This window comes from Heptranchias perlo, chromosome 30, assembly GCF_035084215.1.
Source record: "Heptranchias perlo isolate sHepPer1 chromosome 30, sHepPer1.hap1, whole genome shotgun sequence".
Lineage (NCBI taxonomy): Eukaryota > Metazoa > Chordata > Chondrichthyes > Hexanchiformes > Hexanchidae > Heptranchias > Heptranchias perlo.
In genome coordinates this window covers 14,803,694-14,822,224 of record NC_090354.1, presented here as the reverse complement: position 1 = coordinate 14,822,224, position 18,531 = coordinate 14,803,694, and the positions used below count along the sequence as shown (strand labels likewise).

Here is an 18,531-nt window from a genome sequence, read left to right as displayed (position 1 = left end):
CTGAAACACGTTAAGATAAGAAAGAATATGATAAAAAAAATATTAGCTCTGACTGGGAAATAAGTTTGCGTGGCCACAAAAAGGAGGTTCTTTTTGGCCTCGAAGTGGGGGAATATAAGATATATTTTTACATTACTCTAATACAGGACAGGGACAGAATTGGTTTAAACTGCTCACAAATCCTGTCCTTTCCCCTCAATGACACTGATCACACAGGATTAATTTCAGGCCTGAAGACATAGTACGATAAGGATAGGCACATATGGACTATTAAATAAATAAGCTAAAAGGGTTGTTCGGTTTAAGACACAGGTATTTGATCACAGGCGGGGGGAGTTTGAGAGAGGAGATTACTGCAATATAAAAGGCAATTGGTTCTTGTTACTATAGAGCATAACATCAAAGGTTTGTACAACAAAACTACGGCTCGGGAAAAGCAGTGATAGGAAGTAACGGTATAGTACGACAAGACATGAGGCCCCTCATCTCTGTCTAGCAATCTGTTCAAAGCTCGAAGGATCATAAAACATCAGGTAGTGTTGAATCCAGCAGGAACTAGACAATAAAACAATAAAAGAAAATGGTATAAAAAGAGATACACTGTTTCACTCAGTGGGAGCTTTTGCCTTCCTTCAAGACCAGGTAACGTGAATAGGGTGGGGTAAGCCATGCTCGCAATTTCCCCTAGAAGTTCCCAGCACAGATGGTTTTAGACGTAGGGCTATTCTGTATGAAAGTTTAAGATGAATGTTTTTGAAATAAGAATAAATGAAGTTAATTCTCAGACATATTACTGTCTCTAGCTTTATGAATCTGTTAAAAGGACAAGGAAGGAATTATCCCAACACTTGGCCGGCCTCTGGGCCTGTTTAAAAAAAAAATTAGGCCCTGGGAGGGGTCCATCCTCGGGTGGGGTAAGGGGGGGATAACAACAGTCCTGGTTGGTTTTTTTTGTGAAGCTGAGAAGAGCAATCCTACTCCTCCCGTCATACCTCACAACAATAAATGAAAACTTGCCTGCTCTTCGGCTGGACCACCGGCTAAAGCGATGCAGAATGTGCACGGAGGCAATTGTGTCCTGAAATGGCCTAAAGTCCTATGTATGTCATGGGATATTTATTTGCATATTTAAAGGGCCCACCGCCTGACTCAGGCGGGCACTCCAGCTATCTAGTGCTCTGCCATCCACACTGCTGACAAGAACTGGGGGCTAAATTGAACCCCACCATTTTGAGGACGCCACAGCCCCAATTCTACCGCACAGGAAACCTCATAGTTCCACCACCCTCCCCACCCCTTGATAGTTACTGATATAAAAAGATAGACTTCAAGGTAAAGGCAATGATCGGAATTAGAGCACTGGCTAGGGTATTTGGTCACTCTTTTTGCACTACTTTCTTCTAGGGCTGCCATGTGAAGGAAGGAGGGAGGGAGTGCAGGCCTCATCCCGAGTCAGTTGTTGGAGGAAAAAAGGAAAGTTTTTGTAAAGCGAGACTGGGATTTTTCCACCACTTCTGGCAAGTTCCATGTGATTTCGAAACCACTGTGTTCCCATTCCACTTTGCAAAACAGATTCTGTCATATTCTTGGTTAATAGAAATAAGTTGTAGTAAATTGCTGAAGAGTAATAATCCACATGAAGTGATTTGAAGATTAAATACCAATGGTGGATACATGAAATTGTGATGAGAACTTTTTCAATTGAAAACATGTTTTTTTTTACCATGGAAAATTGCTTTGATGATGCTCATGAACCCCAAGTTCTACATAGGAACAGGAGTAGGCCATTCAGCCCCTCGTGCCTGCTCCACCATTTGATTAGATCATGGCTGATCTGTGATCTAACTCCATATACCTGCCTTTCGCCCATATCCCTTAATACCTTTGATTGTCAAAAAGCTATCTATCTCAGATTTAAATTTAGCAATTGAGCTAGTATCAATTGCCGTTTGCGGAAGAGAGTTCCAAACTTCTACCACCCTTTGTGTGTAGAAATGTTTTCTAATCTCACTCCTGAAAGGCCTGGCTCTAATTTTTAGACTGTGCCCCCTACTCCTAGAATCCCCAACCAGCGGAAATAGTTTCTCTCTATCCACCCTATCCGTTCCCCTTAATATCTTATAAACTTCGATCAGATCACCCCTTAACCTTCGAAACTCCAGAGAATACAACCCCAATTTGTGTAATCTCTCCTCGTAACTTAACCCTTGAAGTCCGGGTGTCATTCTAGTAAACCTACGTTGTACTCCCTCCAAGGCCAATATGTCCTTCCGAAGGCGCGGTGCCCAGAACTGCTCACAGTACTCCAGGTGCAGTCTAACCAGGGTTTTGTATAGCTGCAGCATAACTTTTGCTCCCTGGTACTCTAGTCCTCTAGATATAAAGGCCAGCATTCCATTAGCCTTATTGATTATTTTCTGCACCTGTTCATGACGCTTCAATGATCTATGTACCTGTACCCCTAAGTCCCTTTGGACATCCATTGTTTTTAACTTTTTACCATTTAGAAAGTACCCTGTTCTATCCTTTTTTGATCCAAAGTGGATGACCTCACATTTGTCTACATTGAATTCTATTTGCCACAGTTTTGCCCATTTACCTAATCTATCAATATCGCTTTGTAATTTTATGTTTTCATCTACACTGCTTACAATGCCACCAATCTCTGTTTCATCGGCAAACTTAGATATGAGACTTTCTATGCCTTCATCTAAGTCATTAATAAATATTGTGAATAATTGAGGCCCCAAGACAGATCCCTGCGGGACTCCACTAGTCACATCCTGCCAATGTGAGTACCTACCCATTATCCCTACTTTCTGTTGCCTTTCCTCAGCCAACTTCCTAACCAAGTCTGTACTTTTCCCTCGATTCCATGGGCTTCTGTCTTAGCTAACAGTCTCTTATGTGGGACCTTATCAAATGCCTTCTGGAAGTCCATATAAATAACATCCATTGACAATCCCCTGTCCACTACTTTAGTCAGCTCTTCAAAAAATTCAATCAGGTTTGTCAGGCACGACCTACCTTTCACAAATCCATGCTGGCTCTCTCTGATTAATTGAAAATTCTCGAGGTATTTAGTCACCCTATCCTTAATTATAGACTCCAGCATTTTCCCTACAACAGATGTTAGGCTAATTGGTCTATAATTCCCTGGTTTCCCTTTCTCTCCTTTCTTAAAAAGCGGAGTGACATGTGCAATTTTCCAATCCAGAGGGACAGTTCCTGAATCTAGAGAACTTTGAAAGATTATAGATAGGGCATCTGCAATGTGCTCACCTACTTCCTTTAAAACCCTGGGATGGAAACCATTTGGTCCTGGGGATTTGTCACTCTTTCGTGCTATTATTTTCTTCATTACTGTTGCTTTACTTATGTTAATTTTATCGAGTCCCTGTCCCCGATTCAATATTAGTTTTCTTGGGATTTCCGGCATGCTATCCTCTTTTTCTACTGTAAATACTGACGCAAAGTAATTGTTCAACATGTCTGCCATTTCCCCATTGTCAATGACAATATCCCCACTTTCAGTTTTTAAGGGGCCAACACTGCTCCTGACCACCCTCTTATTCCTAATGTAACTATAAAAGTTCTTCATATTGGTTTTGATATCCCTTGCAAGTTTCTTTTCATGCTCTCTTTTTGTAGCTCTTACTATCTGTTTTGTGACCCTTTGTTGATCTTTGTATCTTTCCCATTCGCCAGGATCTGTGCCATTTTTTGCCTTTTTGTATGCCTTTTCCTTATGTCTTATACTGTCCCTTACCTCTTTAGTTGTCCATGGCTGTTTTTTTTGGCAAGTAGAGTTCTTGCCCCTCAGGGGTATAAACCGATTCTGTATCACGTTAAATGTTTCTTTAAACATTTCCCACTGATCATCAATCGTTTTACCCATTAACAGATTTGCTCAGTTTACCGTGGACAGTCTCTGTCTCATCCCATTGAAGTCAGCCTTACCCAAGTCTAGAATCTTGGCAGCTGATTCACTTTTTTCCCTTTCAAACACTACATTGAACTCGATCATGTTATGATCGCTATTGGATAGATGTTCACGCACAGTTAAGCTGTTAACTAAATCTGGTTCATTATTCATTACTAAATCTAGTATGGCTTGCCCCCTTGTTGCCTCTAGGACATAATGCTGTAGAAAACTATCCCGGACACACTCAAGAAATTCACTATCTTTCTGACAGTTGCTAGTCTGCTTTTCCCAATCTATGTGAAGGTTAAAGTCCCCCATTAAGACCACTATGCCTTTCTTACACGCTTGTCTAATCTCTGCATTTATACAATCTAGCACTTCAGAGCTGCTGCCAGGGGTCCTATATACAACTCCCAATATAGTCTTAGATCCTTTCCTATTTCTCAATTCAACCCATGAGGTCTCTGTTGGCTGCTTACCTTTCGTTATATCCCCCTTTATCATTGAAGTGATTTCATCTCTAATCATTAAGGCTACTCCTCCCCCTCTTCCATTTTCCCTGTCTCTCCTGTAGACCTTATAACCTGATATATTTAGTTCCCAATCCTGACCATCCTGTAGCCATGTCTCAGTAATAGCTATCATGTCATACCCTCCAATTTGAATTTGAACCTATAGTTCATTTAATTTATTCCTTTTACTCTGTGCATTTGTATATAGAACTCTTAGTTGGGCCACAGACCCTAGCCTGACCTTCAGCTTTGTTGCTGGGTTAATCGCCTTACGCCTTCTAGTTTTCACTTTGGTGTCTAAAGTACACTTTCTTTCTGCTGCTCCACACTTTTCCCTTTCACTTGTTCTTGAACAACTGTTTGTACTATTTGTATTGTAAATTTCCCCTGGGTCTTCCTCTCTCTTGCTGCTCTCAACTTCAGTCCCTTCTCACTCCCCGCTCAGGTTCCCATCCCCCTGCCACTCTAGTTTAAACCTTCCCCAACAGCACTAGCAAACACCCCCGCGAGGACATTGGTCCTGGTCCTGCTCGGGTGTAACCCGTCTCTCTTGTACAGGTCCCAATGTCCCAGGAATCTAAATCCCTCCCTCCTACACCATCCCTGCAGCCACGCATTCATCCGGTCTATTCTCCTGTTCTCCTGTCAGTTTTCTGTTCTCAGTATTATCGTTTATTCCTTCTGGCCACTTAGGCAAGGACCAGTTCAAGTGAAATGAAATTCAGGAAAAATGCATTGATGAAGTATGAAGAAACATAATGAAAGGATGAAACATTAAAACAGAAGTTTAAAATCCATCTGATAAAAGCATAGAATCATAGATTGGTTACAGCACAGAAGGAGGCCATTCGGCCCATCAAGCCCATGCCAGCTCTTTGTAAGAGCAATCCAGTTAGTCTCATTCCCCGCTTTTTCCCCATAGCCATGCAAATTTTTTCCCTTCAAATATTTATCCAATTCCTTTTTGAAAGCCACAATTAAATTTGCTTTCACCAACCTAAATGGCTACAGTGAGATTCCAATGCTCTCCCAGCCGGCCTCCCATCTTCCACCCTCCATAAACTTGAGCTCATCCAAAACTCTGCTGCCCGTATCCTAATTCACACCAAGTCCCAAGTCCCATTCATATATCACCCCTGTGCTTGCCTACATTGACACCCAGTCCGGGAATGCCTCGATTTTAAAATTCTCATCGTTGTTTTCAAATCCCTTCATGGCCTCGTCCCTCCCTACCTTTGTAACCTTTGTAACCTCCTCCAGCTCTACAACCCTCCAAGATCTCTGCGCTCCTCCAATTCTTGCCCCTTGCGCATCCCCGATTTTAATCGCTCTACCATTGGCAGCCGTGCCTTCAGCTGCCTAGGCTCTAATCTCTGGAATTCCCTCCCTAAACATCTCTACCTCTCTCTTCTCCTTTAAGACGCTCCTTAAAATCTACCTCATTACTGTCCTTATGTGGCTCAGTGTCAAATTTTGTTTGATAACGCTCCTGCAAAGCACCTTGGGATATTTTACTATGTTAAAGGCGCTATTTAAATGCAAATTGTTGTTGTTGTTGATTAATTCGCATTAACAGCGTAAATCCAGCAATTTCATGATACACAATTTATTTCAGTGGAGAGGGTCACGCTGAAGTTGCAATTTTTTCAGTTTTGACGAGACTAACGGTGGAACGGTGCAAATCGTCCAGCAATTTGTGGAGAATTGGAACTCATGGCGCATCTCTTCTTCGCCACAAATTGCTGGATTTATACGAACTAATAATGACGGGCGCTGTGAACTCACCATTACTTTTCCAGCAATTTCTAGGCCAATAACTTATTCTGATGGAATCTTCTGTCCCCTATTTTAACAAAGGAATTACAATAGAGAGAGTGACTTAATTCGACCGTGCTAATTAGCTTGTTAACGATATCGCACAGGGTAATTTAAATCCTTTGGTGTTATGTGCACATTTACATTTTTAAAGCAATCTGTGTACTTTACAACTAGAAATGCATTTTATTTTATTGACAGGAGCGCTGTGTGTGGGAGTATTGGGTGGAAGAAGAAGAAAAAGATGATGTATCTGACAACCAAAAATGCAGATAACGATCAACAAAGTTACCGAGTTGTTGATGCATTGATTGTGATGAGAGTTACACACCCGGAATATCAACAATCAGTCTTTTCTCGCTATAGATGCTATCTGACCTGCTGCGTATTTCCAGTTTCGATTACTGAGAATTTTACCATTCAATATAGTTGGCTGCTGTTCGTTAGACAATCTGTGTGGCCCGAGCAATCACTCATTTATATACGCTTGACAGGAATTTAATGATACACTGTCTTTATGAAAAATTGTTAGTGTAAACTTCCTTTGTGTTGGGGGGGAGGAAGAGCCATGAGTTACCGGTGTTATGATGATGCCATGTGTTAAAAGAAAAATTTGTATTCATAGAGCGCCTTTCGTGACCTCAGTACATCCCTAAGCACTTTAAAACCAATGATGTACATATTGAAGTGTAGTCACCATTGTAATGTAGGAAACGCGGCAGCCAATTTGTCCCACAAACAGCAGTGTGATAATGACCAGTTGGTTGAGAGTTAGATATTGGCCTGACATGCTACTCAACCATGGAACAATGAACAGTGAAGTCTGACCTCAGCAGGTGTTTATCAGATTTCTATCAGACCTGACTTTATATTAAAATATTTTAAACTGTCAAAATCGCACACCTGTGCCTATCTTATTTCAGCCTATTTGCATTGCTCTAAAAATAAGTAAGTCCCTTCATTTTTCCTCCTTTTTAGTTTGAAGCCGTAGAAGAACATTCAATTATGTTGTATAACCCACAGAAAAACAAGCAATGACGGCAACCAATTTGTGTACAACACAAACAGCAAGTGAGATAAATGACCGACCTCCTCTCCTCCTCTTTGAATAATGCCACAAGATCTTTTACATCTATCTGATTGGCAAGTGGGACCTTGTTTTAACATCTCATCTGAAGGACAACACCTTTGACAATGCAGCACTCCCTCAATACAACACTGAAGTGTCAGCCGAGATTATATGCCGAAGTCCTGGAGTGAGGCTTGAACACATGCCTGTCTGACTCAGAGGCAAGAGCACTAACCACTTTTTTGAAAAGAGATGAAAACTGATGGACGATATACACACACTCAATGAGACAATAAAAGGCATGGAAAGAACAAAAGGGCATGGAATTAACTAAGTAAGTCAGTGAAAAGGCATAGGAAAGATTTACATCGATAAAAGACAAGAAAATAGAGGAAAATCAAAAATTCACAAATCCAGAAAAACTAAAATAAAACATAAAATAGTAGAAACATGTAAGTAGATCTGTCAGCACCCAAAAAGAGGAAAATCAGGCTAGCACCAGGGCACAGACCCCCACCCCCTCCAAACAGTTTTAGATGACGGATTTCACCCATTATGTTCTGTTACGTCCTGCCAAGGTGCTCACTTATCTTTCAGTTTCTAGTTCTGTTGAAGGGTCGACATCTAAAACATTGACCTGTCAATTCTCTTTTCAGAGGTTGACAGACCATTTGTGTACTTCTGCTTTTGTTTCCAGCGTGTGCAGACTTTTCTTTCTCTTTGAAGTGCTTGAAGATTCTTGTTGTATCTCTTTATTATAGTCACCTCACGAAAGCCAAAGGAAGATGAGAACGATGGACATGTTTATGCCTTTGTGTTCCGTGTTGAGATGGAAAATGACATCAAAGCCGGGCGGTATCTGGAGCACGGTGAATATGAAGGAAACCTTTACGGAACAAAGATTGATTCCATTCATGAGGTTGTTGAATGTGGAAAAATATGCATCTTGGATGCAAACCCACAGGTATAGGAAGGATTAGATATTTTCATAATCGCAACATAATATTGTTATTAATGTCAATTTGAAAATCAATCCATTGTGGATTGGTCTAGAGAATGCTCTTTGCTGCAATGCACTTTAAAACCTGTAATAAGTGCATTGCAGCCTGTACTGAAATCCATAAAACCCATCTGTGGGTGGATATCACAGTATTGTAAAACTCACAACAATCAGTTCAGAATTTCAATTGTATCCTCCTTGTACCGTCTAAATCAAGATCCTGATGTAACTTACTTTGATTCTAAATTTTAATCTGAAATCATTTAGCTCTAATTTTAAAGGTTCAGAAAGGTTTTAAAATTGTAATTTTAAAACGAGTTGATTTTTACTTACAGGTCAGTCAACACAGTAAAGGATCAACAGCAATAAAATACATGAAAGGGTTGTACTGCCTTCGCCCCACATTGCCCCAGTATATTTGTCTCATGAGCATTAACTTCACTACAGTTTCACGGTCAGCATTAACTTCATCTATTAATTTAAAAAATAAATTCTAATTATATTAATACGAGTTATTATTACACTGCCATTCCATCATTGTCACACTATGTGCACAGAGTGTATCTCAGTCATGTACTCCCTAATCAATCACACATATGGTTTACACAGAGCACCATTAACTTTATAGAAAAAGTCCTTTCGAACTGAGGAGACCTCTATTTGGACTTGTCATTGTTGGGGCAGCAGCTCATGGTTCCAACAGTTATATTATTCTAATCAGCAATGAAGGTTAAATAAAAAAGGTTTATTTTATTCTTTGCTGCATTTCACCAGGAAAATGAACAACTAATTATTGCATTCCTTATAAGGGAAAGTAATAATGGGCACATTTGTGTTGGAATTCAAAGCTGCTGTTCTTGTTTAAATGTTGAAGTTCCTATTTAAAATATTTTACAATGATAAAAGTGCAAAGTTGGAATTCAAAGCTCCTCCAGATTCTAATTTGAAACTCTATCACTCTTACATTTCAAAACATCATTTAAGAACTATTTAAATTTAGTTCCAATGTACAATTCTGCTTCTACCATAATGTGGAGATGCCGGTGATGGACTGGGGTTGATAATTGTAAACAATTTTACAACACCAAGTTATAGTCCAGCAATTTTATTTTAAATTCACAAGCTTTCGGAGGCTTCCTCCTTCGTCAGGTGATTTTCACATCGTTCACCTGACGAAGGAGGAAGCCTCCGAAAGCTTGTGAATTTAAAATAAAATTGCTGGACTATAACTTGGTGTTGTAAAATTGTTTACAAGCTTCTACCATAGGCTGTTGGATACAGAGTTCTATGTTTTCCTGCAATTACTACACAATGCTTAATGAAAACCTTGTGCAATATTCACACATGAAAGCTTTAACACAATTATATGAAACTCATTACTCTGCTGTTTAAGAAGACATCAAATTATTTATTTTAAATATGTTAAATTGTTAATCAAATGATGGAGAAGGAATTTTGTACAAACACGTTGGGCTCAATTTTAAACTTAGATTGCGGGTGCTCTGGGAGCGGGGGGGGGCTGCGAAAATTGCAGAAATGCAGAGCGGGTTGGAAGCCGGCTTCAACCCACCAACTTCTGAGTTTCCCACAGATGCAGGCGTCCCGAATCCAGAAGTCCCACCGGCAATTAAAACAGGCAGGATGATAGTTAAAGAACTAAATGTACCTCATTGAGGTACTTAAGGCACTTTAGTTGTGACATATTAGGTAGTTAGAACGATTTTCAACTTACCTGGGCGACTTCTGATTCATGCCTGGTGAAAGTGCGAAGGGCCGGATCAGGTAAAAAGAAACAAAATAAATTAAATAACAAACCATTACACAAAATTAAAACACAAAATCAACCTACAATCCGATGTCTGATGTCTCCCTCTCCGATCTCCCCCTCTTCCCCCCCCCGATCTCCCCCTCTTCATCCCCCCCCGATGTCCCCCTCTTCAACCCCCCGATCTCCCCCTCTTCACCCCCCCAATGTCCCCCCCGATCTCCCTCTCCACCTCCCCTGATCTCCCCCTCTCCACTCCCCGATCTCCCCCTCTTCACCCCCCCCCCCGATCTCCCCACTTCCCCCGATCTCACCCCCCCTAATGTCCCCCCAATCTCCCCCTCTTCCCCCCTGATGTCCTCCCGATCTCCCCCTCTGCCCCCCTGATCTACCCCTTTCCCCGTGTCCCCCCCTTCTACCCCTATTTCCCCCCGATGTCCACCCGATCTACCCCGATCTCCCCCTCTTCCACCCCCCCCTCCCCGATGTCCCCCTGATCTTCCTTCTCCCCCCCTCACCATGTCCCCCGATCTTCCCCTCCTCCCCGGTCTTCCATTCTCCCCCCCCCCCACCGACCTTCTGTTCTCGCTCTCTCTCTTTCTCTCCCCCCACTCCCAGGCTGGCTGCTGGGCGCGAAACCCGGAAAGAACTTTTAACACCATCAATTACATTGCGATAGCGTCGGAAACGATAATTTTTTTTTATTCGGATTTGCCACGCGCACCTTCATCCCCCTGCTGCCAACCCACCACCATTTCAATATTGAGCCCATTGACATACTCGTGCTAATACCGCACAGCACGGATTCACCCCAGATTTTGCAAAGTTTGTGACTCCTACAAGTTGTTAATTGAATTGGACATTATTAAATCACTCTGTACTAGCATTGGAAATTTGCTTCCTACAACTCTAATTCTACAGGACTTTTTCCAATCAGACTTGAACTAACATTTACTAATAATATGGGATAGTGTCTCTTTTCATTGGCTCGCTTGGACTATATTTTAAAAACTGAGAAGAAGATTGAATTGAGTCTTCTTAGCACACAGAGCTGTGTTTAGGTTCACAGCTAAAGCGTACACTAGAATTTACGCAGACTGGTGTGCCAATGCACATCCTGCGGATAAAAAGTACGAAAATACTTACTTTGTGGCCTGTGACATCCACTTGCCCCATTTTGAATTCTTTTCAACTTTTGCGCTCTGAAATCAGCATAGGTTTTCATTTGCATCGGACACGCTGTGGGAATGGAAGCAAGCCTCCTTATTCCTCCGACCAAAATGGACCACCTCATACATCATCTTAAAATGAAAGAAAGTGGAACTTTAGATCATTTAGGGAAATGATAAGAAACTTATTATAAATGTGTTTAAGACAGTAGAAATGAAGACATTTAGCTTAGAGGATAAAAACTATGGATAAATGTGTTGTGTTTTGTGTAACAGTCTTTCAGGCCAGGAATGTTCCAGTTCGATCCTTGGTCTGATCCCTGATTCTTCAGTATATATCACTTCACTCAGGAGAAAATACAGAAGGGTAAAAGAAAATCAGTGGGAGAACTGGATATGGGAGGAATTATAGGCACCATTTATTCACCATTCACATATCTTTTAAATTTATAAGATATCGGAACATCCTATAGTAATCTTAAAAATATATAAATACATTTGCTAATGTGCCTTCGTATAGATCTTGCCTTTGTAGTTCAATAGACAATGGAAAGAAATGTAAAAAATGTCCTTTTCAAAGATAACCATATTTTTAAAAATTGTCTACTTACTATTATTCCATACACAACAAGTTTGATGTTTCAGAGCATTTTGCTGTTTTTTTTTTCTTGCTTCATAAACCATCTGCCTTTGAATCCGATTTTGTGTCTCCAGAATTAGAAGTTAATGGAGATATTGGGAGATTGTTGTGTTCTATTCATCCTTTTCCATAGTTTTTAATAAGGGGGTTACAAACTCATGCTATGCCCCAAGATTGGACTGGTCAACTGACTGAATAGAATCAAGTACCAAAATTATCAACAGCCACCTTTTGCAAAGTTGCTTCCTGGTGACCCCTTGCTTCAAACACTCCTGGAATAATCGGGTTCATTTAATTTTAACTGCCAAAAATATTCAATATTTTCACATTAAGAACCTTTAATTAAAATTTTGAGCAGCAAAATGTCTGTGCATTTTACTAAATCACTTGAGTGATATTAAAGTCTTATGAATTAATGATGGGTTGCTTTGGCCATGATTCAGAGGCCTTTGGCATTACTTTTGAAAATCGATTTCTATGATGGGGATTCTGACACTTTGAACAATATGAATTTAATGTTTTTTTCTTAGTTTAGAACACTGTTGTGCTTTAAGAATATTTTAGAATCTTAAAGCTGCGCTCCATTAATTGTTATTCTATCAAGACACCACTTAGAGATATGACAGAACAGTAAGACCCAAATAAGCAGTGTGTGAGGTACAGAGAAAATTGCATGTAATTATCATATGTTTTAATATACATGTTACTGAATGTACCACCTTCTGCAGTGAAGGTAGAGTACAGAGAATGGTGCTGTTACTTTACTGCAGTTTTCAATTGTTGCAAAAGATCCCGTAGCTCATTCACACTTACAGCGTTTGCTGTTTGAGAGTCTCTTATACATTCCTAAAAGGTGAGTGTCACTACACAGTCGCAAGTATGTATCCTGTATATCATTAACCTGCATTTTGTAATGCTGGATACATCTGGATTTGCACAAAAAATGAAATCCTACACTTTACCATTCACATATAAAACTTGATAGGAGTTATTTAAGACCAATATCTTTTTCTTCCTGCTGATTGCAACATCAGAACAAAATGGATGTTTGGTTTCTTTGCTTCATAATCATAAGATGTCTAATTACTCATTTTGCTCTGTAAATAATGTTTCTCTTCAAAGTATCAAGAATATTCAATTAAAACTTCAATTAATTGGCTTGTTTTTTAGTTGGATGCATATCAGAAATTGTGACCACTTTTTTTGCTTTGCTTAAACCTACAGTTTTTAAATGATTTTAAAATAGAAATTATATTTGAGAAGTATATTTCTGATTGGTACATTTTAAATGTTTTTAATACACTGCAATTGTATATTACCTTTCAGCTTCCTTTAAAACTTTTTGCCTTCTCCAAACAGTGTATGATGTGCACATTGAGATTATTTGTATTCTGGTCCAGATTTTACGTTTACAAGCAGAAGTAAGTCAAAATATTTTCTTGGTAGCAAAAAGATGTAGTTTGTCTTATAATGCAGGTGATTCAGTGGATGCTTACTTGACACTGTGGTTACTTTCTGTATCCATGTCTCAAACAAATTGTGAACAGTATTTTTGGTTGTAGCTTTTTCTAAATGATGTAAAAGGAAAGTTGTTCAAATTGGTCAAACCTTTACGTTGTACAAATGATGAGGCATATTGATTGTGAATGTACAGTATTATATAACCTATTAATGGTAAGTTATGTCACTTCCTGTGCTTGATAAACAATAATACCTTTTTTTCAAAAAAAGGAAAATCCATGTTGTCTGCAAAGTTACTGTTGTGATTTATCTATAATCAGTTTTTAAAAAAATGTTTGGAGTAATCATCTAATGAATGATCACTGTTTAAACTGCAATATTACTGTTATTACGCAATACTTCTCTGATATTCCCAGGTCTGTCCATGTTGTGTTATATACTGGCGTTGAAACTAGGATTAATTGGTTTAATAATGAAGTCTACAGAGTTTCACTGTTGCATAGAAGGGCCATTTATTCTTATTTTCTGAAACCTTTGTGTATTTCTAATTTTGAAATAATAAAAGAAACACAAATTAGCACCAAAAATTGTGTGTTTTAAGTTTCTTGGTCAATATTGTAAGCGGACTGTTGAGGTCCTTTAGTTGGGCATTTGTGAAAGAAATGGTAAACTGACAGCTGGCCGCCATCCAGTACCTCAGTCATCGCTAATTGAGTGTGGACAGGCTTTTTGATGACGGGAGGCATTATAGCTGAATCTGATCCTGAACTCATCTGATATCCGAACACTTCAAAATATGGATAACTGGATAGTGACCAGGACAGGGATCTCTGGCCATTTTTCGGTTACAAACCCAGGAGCAGTGCTGCTAATTGTAGCATGGAGAGCAGCGAACTCAGCATTATGACCTTATTTAAGGAAGATTCAACCTGCTTTCTGTATGTATGGTAGGGAAAAGTGCATCCACTCCTTCAGCTTCATTTTCAGATGCAGTCCCCAACTGCTCCTATCCCTGCCGGAGTAGATAATAATTATTACTTTTATACTGACTAAGGAGATGTCTTTCCTCAGTTTCCTGAGCAGCAGTTGGACATGGTGTTCAGTCCCATTGCCCTAGCTCCATTATTAGCACACCCCGCTGATTGCTCAACCAAATTTTAATATCGGCGACCCCGAAGGCGGAGATTACATAGTTCGGAGACAGCGATCAAATGCCTCTCCACCCAGTCAGACGTGAAAATATTAACTGTACGATAGAATAAGAGCAGGAGAGAAAGAAAGGAGTGTACATAACCTGCTGGGCATTAATAAATCAACCAGAACAATGCTCAAAACATTGTAATAAATTGAAGAAATTGTGCAGGAGGATGAGAATTTGATGGTAACCCTTGCACAGCTGAAAGCAGTTTCGTACAAAAACAGTTGGAAAGTCATGCCAAGTGTAACAAAAGAAATAAGGAAAAGAGAGAGAAATGAAACGCCCACAAGGCTATTACCAGGACCTTCACCACACCAGGTTTGGATGAAAACAAGGACTCAGACCAATGCTCCAATTATACGGATAATATCATGGGGGTACACAAACCCATGTCTCCTGAGCTAGTAAACATGGTGGCTGAACAGGAGGTCCTATGTAAGCCTGAGGCTTTAAATCCCTACGGGGTTAACTCGCAAACATCAGAAATTTGTAAATTGAAATGAGAGAAAAAGGATAAAGTAAAAGGCTACAGGATTTCTTTTGTTTTCATTGTCTCTTTAAAAACATGGGCATGCCCAGATTTCTAGGCCTTTGATTGTATCATGATCTTTGTGCAAGTTTATTTTACATTCAATTGCCGCAGGGTTATAAATTCAAATGATGCAGTATACCGCCGTTAAATGCATAAAGAGTTTAAAAAAACAGTAAAAGGAGTTTGGAGAATTACAAAGTTACAGTTACAGGACAATGTCTTGTTTTAAATTTTGTTTAAGGCTGACAACTTGTTTGTTTTTACAGACAACTGTGAACACTCCTGCCTCTGCCGTCAATCAACTCAGTCTGGACGTTGCTTGTTTGAAAAAATATCAAGCCAGGAATATACAGCCGTACGGGTACTGTAGGTACGCATATGATGTCAGAATGTATAATACGACCTGCACAAAACATTGGGAGGGGACCAACCGCACATTAAGAAAACAGGAGAGCTGCTTACAACATGCATGATATTTTAAAGAGGCCCAAGAAGAGTTTAATAAAATGTATTGATGGATTGCTCAAAATTGTGAGAGAACTTTTAATTTATGTCCTAAGGATAATGATTTTGAGTTTATTAACACTAAGGTTCCTCCAGGGCTCACGAAATGGAATGGTAATATTATGGGGACATGAGGTCTTTGATGAAGTAATGGAGTGGGTTGACGAAGGTAGTGCGGGATGTTGTGTATGTGGACTTTCAAAAGGTGTTTGATCAAGTACCACATAATAGACCTGCTGAGAAAATTGAAGCCCGTGGGATTAAAGGGGCAGTGGCAGCGTGGATACGAATTTGGCTAAGAGACAGAAAGCAGAGAGTAGTGGTGAACAGATGTTTTTCAGACCAGAGGAAAGTATAAAGTGGCGCCGCACAGGGGTCAACATTAAGACCACTGATCTTCTTGATAGATATTAATGATCTGGACTTGGGTATACAGGGCATAATTTCAAAGTTTGCAGATTATACGGAACTCGGAAATGTAGTAAACAGCGAGGAGGATAGTAACAGGCTTCAGGAGGATATAGGCAGACTGGTGAAATGGGCAGAAACATGGCAGATGCAATTTAATGCAGAGAATTGTGAAGTGATGCATTTTGGTGGGAAGAATGAGGATAGGCAATATAAACTAAATGGTACAATTTTAAAGGGGGTGCAGGAACAGAGAGGCCTGGGGGTGTATGCACACAAATCTTTGAAGGTGGCAGGCTGAAGTTGAGAAGGCTGTTAAAAAAGCATATGGGATCCTTGGCTTTATAAATAGAGGCATAGATTACGAAAGCAAGGAAGTTATGCTAAACCTTTATATAAAAAACTGGTTAGGCCCCAGCTGAAGTTTTGTGTCCAATTCTGGTCACCACATATTAGGAAGGATGTCAAGGCCTTAGAAAGGGTGAAGAGGAGATTTACTAGAATGGTACCAGGGATGCGGGACTTCAGATACGTGGAGAGATTAGAGAAACTGGGGTTGTTCTCCTTAAGAGGGCTAAGGGAAGATTTAATGGAGGTGTTCAAAATCATGAAGGGTTTTGGTAGAGTAAATAAGGAGAAATTGTTTCCAGTGGCAGAACGGTCAGTAACTGGAGGACACAGAGTTTAGGTAATTGGCACAAGTACCAGAGGCAAGATGAGGAGAAATTCTTTTACACGGAGTAGTTATGATCTGGAATGCACTGCCTGAAAGCGTGGTGGTAGCAGATTCAATAATGACTTTCAAAACGGAATTGTATAAAGATTTGTAGAGGAAAAAATTGAAGGACTGTGGGAATGGGCAAGGGAATGGGACTAATTGGATAGCTCTTTCAAAGAGCCAGCACAGGCACGATGGGCCGAAAGTCCTCCATCTGTACAGTATCATTCTATGATTCTATGTGGCAGGAGGAAGCTCCTGAGTGTGTGAGGCATAAACAAGAAAATTGCACCACCAATTGATGTTTAAAATTAGCATCCTTGGTGATCATGGGTGCTGAATCCTGTAATATGAAAATATTTCAGTACCCTTCCATCCTGCTGTTGTTTTTCCCTTGGAAATACAATAAAAGACATCTCTACACTTGAATTGATGCAGCAAAGGGCTACCAAACTGATACCTGACGTCAGGCGCCTGAGCTATAAGAAGAGAATACAGAAGCAGAGTTTGTTTATGCTAGAGAAAAGAAGACTTAGAGGGGATGTTATTGCAGTATTCAAGATTCTTAACACCACTGACTGGTTGAACCTTGAGAAAGAGTTTACCTTGGCCCTGAGACTGTCAAAGAGGGAACTTGAGATGAAGCTCAGAAGAGGCAAGGTGAAAGCACAAATCAGACATGTTTTGGTAACAGCAACAAAAATAAATATTGTAATTCGTATTACTCTGCATATAACTTTTCTTGGTGTTGGACAACGAGGATGAAAGTAGGGATGCAAGGGACAGGAGCTCACACCAGAGGCAGATTTCACACACAGGCTAATGAAGGTTTGGGATGGATCACCAGGCAGCCAATTGAGACTGATAACTTCAGTAACTTTAAGATGTTGGACAGGCATTTATTGGGAAAATTAATTGATCGATATAAGTAGTGAACTGTGTATTCTGCTTTTGAGCCCTGGGGCCAGCCTGATGGACTGCAACGGTCTTTCAGGTTATTTATATTCCAACGTTCCTATGTTTCTTTACCCTGGTGAACAACGCATTAGTGACTTGCTCAATACCCACACAAATGGAGTCATCACTGAAAGAAATAAAACCACAACTCTAGTGGAGCCAACCTGAACACAATGAATTGACTGCCCTAATTTTTAATGATCTATATTAGACTTTTCTTTAATTGTAGGTTTCATTGGAAGGATCAGCCTTACCTTTATCCAGCACTAAGTTTCATTCATTTCACTCACTCTATCAGCAAAGAACTGCCTTCTGCTTGTATGTGGGTTCATTCTGCACCAACTTTGCTCGGTGTACTTCTCCTTCCTACCTCTGTTTCTCACACACTCAGCCACTTTTATTTGTGTAATCTCAATTTCTAGCTCTTTGTTTTGTTGTACAATCCATCTGATTGTAGAAGGTGCCAATGAACAACAATCTCTTGGCTGCCATTACTAACTACCCGCTCACACATGTTAAACCAGCTTTTCTGGACTGTTACGGATTCTTCTGCTCTGTGTTCTCATATAATAGTTCACAAAAGTTTGGACAGAATCTCTTTAGTTTAGAGAGTAGCTCTGCCGTTATGAACCTTTTAATTTTCCTCAATTTAAATACTAGCTGCTCATCGTAAAACAAAACATTTATATATTTATAAAAATAAAGTCAGTAGATTGCTACTTTGGTTCCTGATAAGGAATTCTGTTGATTGTGAGAGCAGCACAAACTGTGTGTATCTCCATCCCAAAAAAAGGGCAATTTTAACCTTGCCCCTGACTGGAAGAGAAAAGGCGGGTGGGGGGGGTGCAATTAAAATGG

The 18,531-nt window shown here is 39.9% G+C and overlaps 1 long non-coding RNA gene across 1 annotated transcript; it reads left to right on the top strand.

The window, feature by feature from the left end:
• The first annotated feature begins 6,656 nt into the window (after positions 1 to 6,656).
• LOC137300151 (uncharacterized) lies at positions 6,657 to 8,770 on the top strand. Its single transcript, XR_010958034.1, has 4 exons — positions 6,657 to 7,088; positions 7,276 to 7,655; positions 8,083 to 8,285; positions 8,657 to 8,770. It is a non-coding gene; the product is annotated as an uncharacterized lncRNA (long non-coding RNA).
• The last annotated feature ends 9,761 nt before the right edge of the window (positions 8,771 to 18,531 follow it).